This window comes from Aegilops tauschii, chromosome 3, assembly GCF_002575655.3.
Source record: "Aegilops tauschii subsp. strangulata cultivar AL8/78 chromosome 3, Aet v6.0, whole genome shotgun sequence".
NCBI lineage: Eukaryota > Viridiplantae > Streptophyta > Magnoliopsida > Poales > Poaceae > Aegilops > Aegilops tauschii.
The window spans coordinates 502,686,587-502,696,574 of record NC_053037.3 but is presented as its reverse complement, the minus strand read 5'-3'; positions in this window follow the sequence as shown (position 1 = coordinate 502,696,574).

Sequence of the window (9,988 nt, the reverse complement as noted above, 5' to 3'; positions counted from 1 at the left end):
CGACAGACATCACATTCGTTCACGAATTGAGCGATTTCTCGCTTGATTCGAGTCCACCAATACGACTGCTTGAGGTCATGGTACATCTTCGTACTTCCAGGATGAATGTAAAGAAGAGAATTGTGCGCCTCGTTCATAATGACTTTCCTTAGATCACCTTTAGGAACCACAATCTGGTCCTCGAAGAATAAAGTGTCTCTGTGATCAATGCGATAGCACTTCTATTTGGAAAGACCCTTGTCGATACCACGTTTCACCTTCTTCACCATAGTATCCAAGAGTTGTGCCTCAAGAATTTGATCTTCCAAAGTAGGAGAGACTATGAGGATGGCAAGAAAGCCTTGAGGAACAACTTGGAGATTCAGTTTGCGGAATGCTTCACAAAGATCCGGTTGAAATGGCTTGAGGATTAAGCTGTTGCAATAAGCCTTCCTGCTCAAAGCATCTGCAATGACATTGGCCTTGCCTGGAGTATATTCAATACTCGGATTGTACTCTTGAATCATCTCGACCCATCGAGTTTGCCTGAGGTTTAGGTTGGGCTGAGTGAAGATGTACTTGAGACTCTTGTGATAGGTGAATATGTCCACTTTTCTTCCCAACAAGAGATGTCTCCATGTTATTAATGCATGGACAACTGCCGCCAACTCAAGGTCGTGAGTGGGGTAGTTCTTTTCGTAGGGCTTCAACTGACGAGAGGCATAGGCCACAACTTTCTTCTCTTGCATTAACACAGCACCGAGACCTTGAAGAGAAGCATCACAGAAAACTTCGAATGGCTTGGATTCGGTAGGAGGAGTCAAGACAAGAGCTGTGACGAGTTTCTCTTTGAGAGTGTTGAAAGCACCGTCACACTCAGGAGTCCTGACATACTTCACATGCTTCTAGAGGAGGTTGGAAAGAGGCTTTGCAATCTTAGAGAAATTCTCAATGAATCTTCGGCAATAGCTTGCAAGACCAAGGAAGCTGCGGAGCTGCTTGACATTCTGAGGAGGTTCCCAATTCACAATTGCGGACACCTTCTCGGGATTAACAGCGATGCCCTTGGTAGAGATGATATGACCAAGGTAAAGAACTTCATCAAGCCAAAACTCACATTTGGAAAACTTCGCATAGAATTGATACTCTCTGAGCTTGTCGAGCACCAATCGCAAATGTTTGGCATGATCCTTCGTATTCTTGGAGAAGACCAAGATATCATCAAGATACACCAGGACGAATTCATTGGTATAGGGGTTGAAGATGAAATTCATCATTCGAGAAAATGTTGGAGGAGCATTGACAAGGCCGAAAGACATGACAGTATATTCATAAGAACCAAAGGTTGTTCTGAATGCTGTCTTGGGAATATCTTCTTCACGAATGTGAATCTGATGATAACCCATACGAAGGTCAAGCTTGGAGAATACTTTAGCACCTTTAAGTTGCTCGAATAGCTCATTGATGTTGGGAAGTGGATACTTGTTCTTGATTGTCTTCTTGTTCAATGGACGGTAGTCGACACAAAGTCGGTCCGTGCCATCCTTCTTCTGGACAAAAAGAACACCACAACCCCATGGAGATGAACTCGGTCTGATCAAGCCCAGACGCTCTTGTTCATCAAGCTGTTTCTTCAATTCCTTCAGCTCCTTGGGTCCAAGCTTGTATGGACGCTTGCAAACGGGTTCAGTGCCAGGCTCAAGATCGATAACGAACTCAACTGGCCGGTGAGGAGGCATACCCGGAAGCCCTTCTGGAAAGACATCTTGGTACACCGGTGGTCTACCGGTGGTATACCAAGGCCACTTGGTAAACTTCGGTCCATTCCGAGAACGTTTAACACCCGCTCACGCAAAGAAACAAGAGGGGGTGCGCCGGTGCGTGTGGGAGTGTCGGATTGCAAAACGGACAACGGGGGAAATGCTCGGATGCATGAGACGAACACGTATGCAAATGCGATGCACATGATGACATGATATGAGATGCATGACATGAACGAAATGCAAAACGAAAGATAAAACCCAACCACGGAGGGAATATCATAACACATAGCCGAAAATGGCAATAGTTGGAGTTACAAATATGGAATGTTACATCCGGGGTGTTACACGACAGTAATCCGGACCCCTTTGATCTGCCAAACCGGGTTGCGATCTTCATGGTCGGCACGCAAGCGGCGCTCCACTCTTCGACCGCAACGGCGATGATTTCCGGGTCAGCAGCAGCTGCAGCGGCCGGGGCAGGAGGCCCAGTGCGACCGCCAGCTCAGGTTCTATTTGATTTGTTTGACGCGTTGGCAACGCTGATGGCGGAGGTTAACCCGGCGGATCAGGATGCACACAATGCGGAAATTGCGAAAGTGAAAGATCAGATCACCCAGGCCAAAGCCGACTTAGCAGCTGAGGATACCAGGATGGCCGCGGAGCGGGCCGCTTTGGATGCACAAGCTTATCGGATTATGCTGGATCAGAATGCGTCGAACCAAGTCCTGAAGAGGAGGCACCGATCTCGCCTGCCGCCGGTTTATGACGCTAGAAATCTCTTTAACCACCCAGGAGCAGGGACCAGTAATCCGCCGGTGGTAAACCGGGCGGAGGCACCTGCAGTAGGGGCGCCGGTTCAGCCATGTTTGGCGGATCTGCCTCGCCAGAACAACATTGTAACACCGCATGTCCCCACGCCGCCGGTTCATTACTCTAACTCGATGGACAACATTGCCGCTGCCGCTTCACGGCTGGCAGCCATCCCGATCGAAGGCGATTCTCCAGCGGCGGTCGAGACGCGTCAGGTTATGGAGCTTCTTCAGACAACCTTGGTTGAACAGGAGGCTTATTCATATAGTCGCGATCGGACTCATTCCACTCCCCGTCCAAGCCGGAGTTACAGCAGGCGTATGGATGAACCAGCAGTGTCAAGCAATGGGTGGAACCGTGATCCGCCCCGTGGAAATAACCCGGTGGGTGGTGCTAGTGATGCTCAGGAGGTGGTGGACCGGGCTCGGGCACACAGAGAGGCCGAGTTAGCGGCGCAGCATGAAGCCCGTCAGCTTACTCCGGTTCGTCCAACCACATCGGTGGAACCAGGAGTTACCTCTAGTTCTTTGGGAGTGCCATGTCTTGTCCCAGCGTTGCGCAATGTGCGCCTGCCCAAGGATTTTAAAGGCCCATGCAAGGTGCCGAATTACACCGCCGATTTATCCCCTGAAACATGGGTCGAAAGCTATGAGATGGCCATGGAGATGCTGGATGTGGATGATGCGGCATGTGCGAAATACTTCACCATGATGCTAGAAGGGACAGCCCGCACTTGGTTAAAGAGCTTACCGGCTAATTCTATCAGGTCATGGGCCGAGTTGAGAGCCCGGTTTATTCAGAATTTCAAGGATACATGCAAGCAGCCCATGTCAATTGTGGACTTAGTTGCCTGTGTCCAGGAGGAAGGAGAGTCAACAACCCATTGGGTGCGCTGGGTTTCGGAGGTTTTGCATTCATCGGACCGCATCAATGCTAACACTGCAGTTTTAACATTGGAAGGCAATTGCCGGTTTGAACCCCTGAAGTTGAAGTTGGGACGGCTCTAACGTCATTGTAATGACATGGGAACCGTCATGGCTGCACTAGTGAAGTATGCCGACTCTGATAGTACCAAGGATCCCGAGTCTAACGATGATACGACACGTAAGGGAAAGAAGAGCGACAACGCCAAGGGGCAGCACCACAACCCGGCGGGTCATGGAAACGGCGACAAGCGTAAGGCGGACCATGGTTTAGACTTTGTGGCTAACACTAATACACATGACAACGGCCAGCGGCGTAAGGGTTAACCGCCCCAGCGCGGTGGAAGGCCAAGTCCTAATCCGGACCGTTTGTCTTATCTGTTGAACCAGCCCTGTCCAAAGCATTGGACGAAGGAGGACCCGTCCACGCACCTCTGGAAAGATTGTTACATCATGCAAGAGTTCAAAAATTCTGATTCTTTCCGGTATGATCATGGACCAAGAGGCGGTTCGGGCCCCGGCTCTCATGGGCCGGGTTATGGTGGAGGAAATTCTGGTTCAGGCTTCCACGGTAATCAGGGTGGACATAACAATCAAAGTAATCAGGGTAACCAAGGTGGCTATAATCATCAGGGCAATCAGTAGCAGCAGCAGTCGGGTTACCAGAGCAACCCAAAGCAGTTGAATAGCGGACAATATCGTGTCTTCACCACTAGCTTGGACAAGAGCAATCAGAAGCTTCATAAAAGGGCGGTGAATGCCGTTGAACCGGCGATGCCCCGTTATTTGCATTGGTCCGAGTAGCCGATTGTGTGGAGTAGAGAAGATCATCCACCGCGGGTTGACAATCCGGGTCATCTGGCTCTGGTGGTGGCACCTCATGTGGGAGGTTATAAGTTCACTAAGGTACTCATGGACGGAGGGAGTAGTATCAATATCCTTTATTATGAATCTTTCCGTCGCATGGGGTTAACAGATAAAAATCTTAAACCGTCCAATACGGTGTTCCATGGTGTGGTGCCTGGTAAGTCGGCATATCCTGTTGGTAAGATAGCTCTGAGGTGGCTTTTGGAGATGAGCAAGACTCGAGATCAGAAACCTTGACCTTTGAAGTGGTGAAAATCAGCAGCCCGTATCATGCCCTATTTGGACGGCCAGCTTATGCTAAGTTTATGGCACGGCCTTGTTATGTCTATCTGTAGCTCAAGATGCCGGGTCACAAGGGAACTAGAACCGTGCATGGGAGCCGCAAGATTGTTGTGGAGTGTGAAGAAGGTGATGCGGCTTATGCTGAGCCAGTTTGTGCAACAGAAGAGTTGAAGTTTTACAAGGACAATGTTGACGCGGCAGATATGACTTCGTTGAAGAAACCAACTACAGAGCATGATCCGACCCTGAAGTTTAAATCGGCTGATGAAACTAAGCTTGTTGACTTCGTGCCTGGCGATTCGTCCAAGCAGTTTAGCATCAGTGCTAACTTGGATCCGAAATAGGAAAGCACGCTCATCGAGTTCATCCGTGAGAATCGGGACATCTTTGCATGGAAGCCTTCTGACATGCCAGGTGTACCGAGAGAACTCGCTGAGCACACTCTCAATTTCGATCCCAAGTATAAACCGGTCAAGCAGTTTCTCCGCCGGTTTAATGAAGAAAGGCGCAAAGCTATTGGAGAAGAAGTAGCCAGGCTCTTGGTGGCTGGATTTATCATTGAAGTATTCCATCCTGAGTGGTTGGCTAATCCGGTGCTAGTCCTCAAGAAGAATGCCACTTGGCGTATGTGTGTGGATTACAGAGACCTCAACAAAGCTTGTCCAGCAGATCCTTTTGCCCTTCCCCGTATGGATCAAATTATTGATGCTACGGTGGGTTGCGAGCGTTTAAGCTTTTTGGATGCATATTTTAGTTATCATCAGATCAAAATTGTAGTTAAGGACCAGGAGAAGACAGCCTTCATAACTCCCTTTGGAGCCTTCTGCTATGTGTCCATGCCCTTTGGGCTCAAGAGTGCCCAGGTGACTTATCAACGGTGTGTGCAGAATTGTCTGCATAAATAGATCGGCCGCAATGTTCACGCCTATGTGGATGATATTGTGGTAAAATCAAGCAAGAAGGAGACATTGATTGATGAATTGAAGGAAACCTTTGATAACCTGCGGGTTTATAAAATGATGTTTAATCCGGCCAAGTGTGTCTTTGGTGTAACTGCAGGCAAGCTCTTGGGCTTTTTGGTGTCTATCTGGGGCATTGAAGCTAATCCAGAAAAGATCAAAGCCGTCACCTCCTTGGCTAAACCGAAGTGTATCAATGATGTTCAACGCCTGGCAGGCCGGATTGCCGCGTTGAGCCGGTTTGTCAGTCGCCTTGGCGAGAAGGCCATCCCTTTATATCAGATGCTGAAGAAAACGGATAACTTCGTCTGGAGTGATGCCACTAATGAAGCATTTGAGGACTTAAAGCGGCAGCTGGCTAATCCGCCGATTCTCGTTGCTCCAGTGGACAAAGAACCATTGTTGCTATATGTGGCAGCTAATGCTCGGGCTGTTAGTGTGGCTATCGTGGTGGAGCGCAAGGAGGCAGGAAAGGAATATCTGGTTCAGTGGCCGGTTTACTATATCAGTGAGGTACTTGTTGAGTCCAAGTAGAGGTACCCGCATTGGCAAAAATTGGTGTATGGGGTTTTCATGGCAAGCCGGAAGCTTAAGCAGTATTTCCAAGGTCATCCCATCATGGTGGTCAGCTCCGCTCCTTTGGGGGATATAATCCAGAACAGGGAAGCAACTGGTCGGATTGCTAAGTGGGCTTTTGAGCTCGGGCCTCACGGGTTGAAATACATACCCTGAACGGCGATCAAATCTCAGGCACTTGTGGATTTCATCAATGATTGGACAGAATTACAAGCGCCAAAGGAGAAGCCGGATCACACTTATTGGACTATTCATTTTGATGGGTCCAGGCAATTGGAGGGCTCAGGTTCGGAGTCGTATTAACTTCCCCACGAGGTGATAAGTTTTGTTATGTTCTCCGATTAATGTTCCCTTGCACTAACAATGCAGCTGAATATGAGGCTTTACTCCATGGTCTTCGGATGGCTAAGGAGATGAACCTAAGCCGAGTTAAGTGCTTCGGTGACTCGGATCTGGTGGCTCAACAAGTGTCCGACACTTGGGATTCCAAGGACCCACTAATGGCAGCATATCGTCGTGAGGTGGATATTGTTGCAGGTCACTTTAAAGGTTATCAGGTGGATCATGTGGACGGGCGGAAGAATGAAGCGGCGGACGCTTTAAGCCGCCTGGGTTCCCAACGTAAACCAGTTCCACCTAATGTCTTCCTGGATGTTTTGCATAATCCGTCCGTCAAGCTCCCTGGTGAGGAGGATTTGGCTGTTCCTGATCCGGAGGCTCAGTTGGTGGTGGCTCTTCATGTTATCCCGGATTCGACGGTTCCATATCTGGCGTATATAAACCGGGGCGAGTTACCACAGGATGAAACTTTGCCCAGGCAGATAACCCGGCGGTCCAAGTCCATGACTATTATCAATGGAGAGTTACATCATTGTAGTGTGACAGGGGCGTTTGAACGATGTGTGTCTCCTGAGGAAGGCCGTGAAATTTTGCGTGAGATCCACGAAGGAGATTGTGGTCACCACGCCGGTTCAAAATCTTTGGTGGCCAAGGCGTTTCGTCATGGTTTCTATTGGTTGACAGCTCATGCTGATGCCAAGGACTTGGTCAAAAGATGTGATGGCTGTCAGAAATTCTCAAGGCGCGCTCATGTACCAGCTCAAGAATTGAGGATGATTCCAATCACCTGGCCGTTTGCAACTTGGGTGCTGGATATGGGTGGGCCTTTCAAGGGGTCCAAGGACAAGAAGACCCACCTTTTGGTGGCGGTTGATAAGTTTACGAAGTGGGTGGAGGCAGAGCCAGTTAGTAAGTGTGACGCAGCCACGGCGGTTCAATTCATCAAAAAGGTGATCTTCCGGTTTGGCTTTCCACACAGCATTATAACAGACAATGGTACCAATTTGTCAAAGGGTGCCATGAAGGAGTTCTGTCAATGTGAGCACATCCGGCTTGACGTGTCATCAGTGGCTCACCCTGAGTCCAATGGTCAAGCGGAGAGGGCCAATCAAGATATCTTGAGAGGTATCAAACCCCGGCTTATGGTTCCTTTGCAACGGACACCAGGTTGTGGGGTTGAGGAGTTACCTTATGTGTTGTGGAGCATCAATGCCACACCCAACAGGTCGACAGGGTACACAACATTCTTCATGGTTTATGGAGCGGAAGCAGTTCTTCCTAGTGACATCCGTCATGACTCGCCTCGTGTAGCGCCATATGTTGAAGCTGACAACGAGAAGGCACGGCAGGAAGCTCTTGACCTGTTAGATGAGGAACGTGACATGGCGGCATCCTGTTCGGAGATTTATCAGCAAGATCTGCGTCGCTATCATAGCCGCCGGGTTAGAACCAGAACCTTTCAAGAAGGTGATTTGGTGCTTCAGCTCATCCAGGATCAGACGGATATGCACAAGCTATCCCCCCTTGGGAAGGACCCTTTGTGGTCAGCAAGAATCTACACAACGGGTTGTACTACCTAATCGATGTTTGAGAGCGCAGAGACTCACGTAAATAGGAGGAGGAGACCAAGCGGCCATGGAATATTGCTCATCTTCGGCCATACTATACTTGAGCTATAGGCTCTGCTTATGTACATATTATGACATTGTATATATTATCAATATAATAAACCGGAACCTCAGCTAAAGCGGGGTATCTGTTGTTTTTCTTACATCATGTGTGGTTACATGGAGCTTACAAAGCGGCGTCCGGTTTACCCCTTGATTTAGCTTCTCAAAGCTTCATATTAGGTCACTTGGGGGCTTGGTCGTATCCGAACCATAGCTACACCTCTTGATCGGCGCAATGCCACAACATCACTTGGGGGCTTGGTCGTATCTGAACCATAGCTACACCTCTTGATCGGCACAATGCCACGACATCACTTGGGGGCTTTGTCGTATCCGAACCATAGCTACACCTCTTGATCGGCGCAATGCCACAGCATCACTTGGGGGCTTGGTCGTACCCGAACCATAGCTACACCTCTTGATCAGCGCAATGCCACAGCATCACTTGTGGGCTTGGTCGTATCAGAACCACAGTCACACCTCTTGATCGGCTCAAAGCCACATCAATCCGGGGCCAAAGAGAGTGTTGTAAAACAACAGCTCAAACATAGGCACCCACTAAGCACAGCTCACAATGTTGTTTGGAGATTTTTTGCTGTCGAATTTAGGGCCTGGCAGCCCGTGAACAGCCTCGACTACAATGATTTTATTTGCCTTTTGCTAAGTTTCTCTTTCTTTTGATAAGATTGGTGATGTTTTCAAACCGGTATTTATCAACCCGGTTAGGCTGTCAACTACAAGTTGTCAGTACATGATCAAGTTATAATCCGGAGACTATCAGCCCGGTCTGGTTTTGACTCAAAGTCACCAGTATGGAATAAACCGGTGTTTAGCACAACCCGGAGCCGTTTTATTGTAAACCGGCATCATATAACAGGAGTTACTTTTACTCCGGATTAGGGTTATTACCCTCATTACAAAGTTGGTCAGCCAACACTATGCCTAAAGGTCACAGGTATCATATATTTCCATATTTGGTTATCTTTTACAACCTTGGTTATAAACCTTGGTCATGTATATATTTGGGTATCATGACCCGCCCGGTGGTAAACCGCCAGGGCGCTTTAAGCTTCTTATCTGCAGGAACAACTTGAATAAATAGCTATGGATTATAAACATTGTATCTTAAGCATGGCGGATTAACACGCATGAGTCGCAGATAAATATGCACAAAGGCATAACAGACCAAGTGTTTTAACTAGCCTATTACAAGGCGTTTGAGTGCCCAAAGGGATAATTGTTTCTCATTAAGCATTGCAGCAAGTGGAAGACTAAACCGGCCCTCGGATTATGATTGCTTATCAGCTTGACCTGACGGTTGCGGATCACCTTGCACCGGTTCATCTTCTTCGTCTCTACCCAGTGGCTGGAAGTCAACAGTTGTCCAGTCGATCCCAGTTAAAGCTTGGATCACAGCTTCGTCGCCTATAAGGGTTGACGGTTCAATACCAGGGGCATAAGTGTGCTTACGGATTGGAGGGATCAGATTTTGCGCTTCTAGAATTGGCGCCGCAACCCGTCTGTTCTTATCATCATAACTTGCCTGATAGTATGAGAGATCAACTTCTTCAGCCAATTGACAAGCCAGTGCACGTACTTCCCGGTTTATGGCGCGGAGATCCTCCTGGCCAAATTCTGATCCGTCTTCTTTTAAGCTTGGGTAGCCTTTAGCCACGTCCATCGGATCAAGATCAGGCACCCACGCCTTTGCCCGGGTTAGAACGGTCAGAGCTCCAGCCCTTGCCGCAGCTTTCTTTAGTTCTTCCACCCGGGCAGGCAGCATGGATAGCCTTTCTAAGGTGTCCTTGATCAATGTTGGA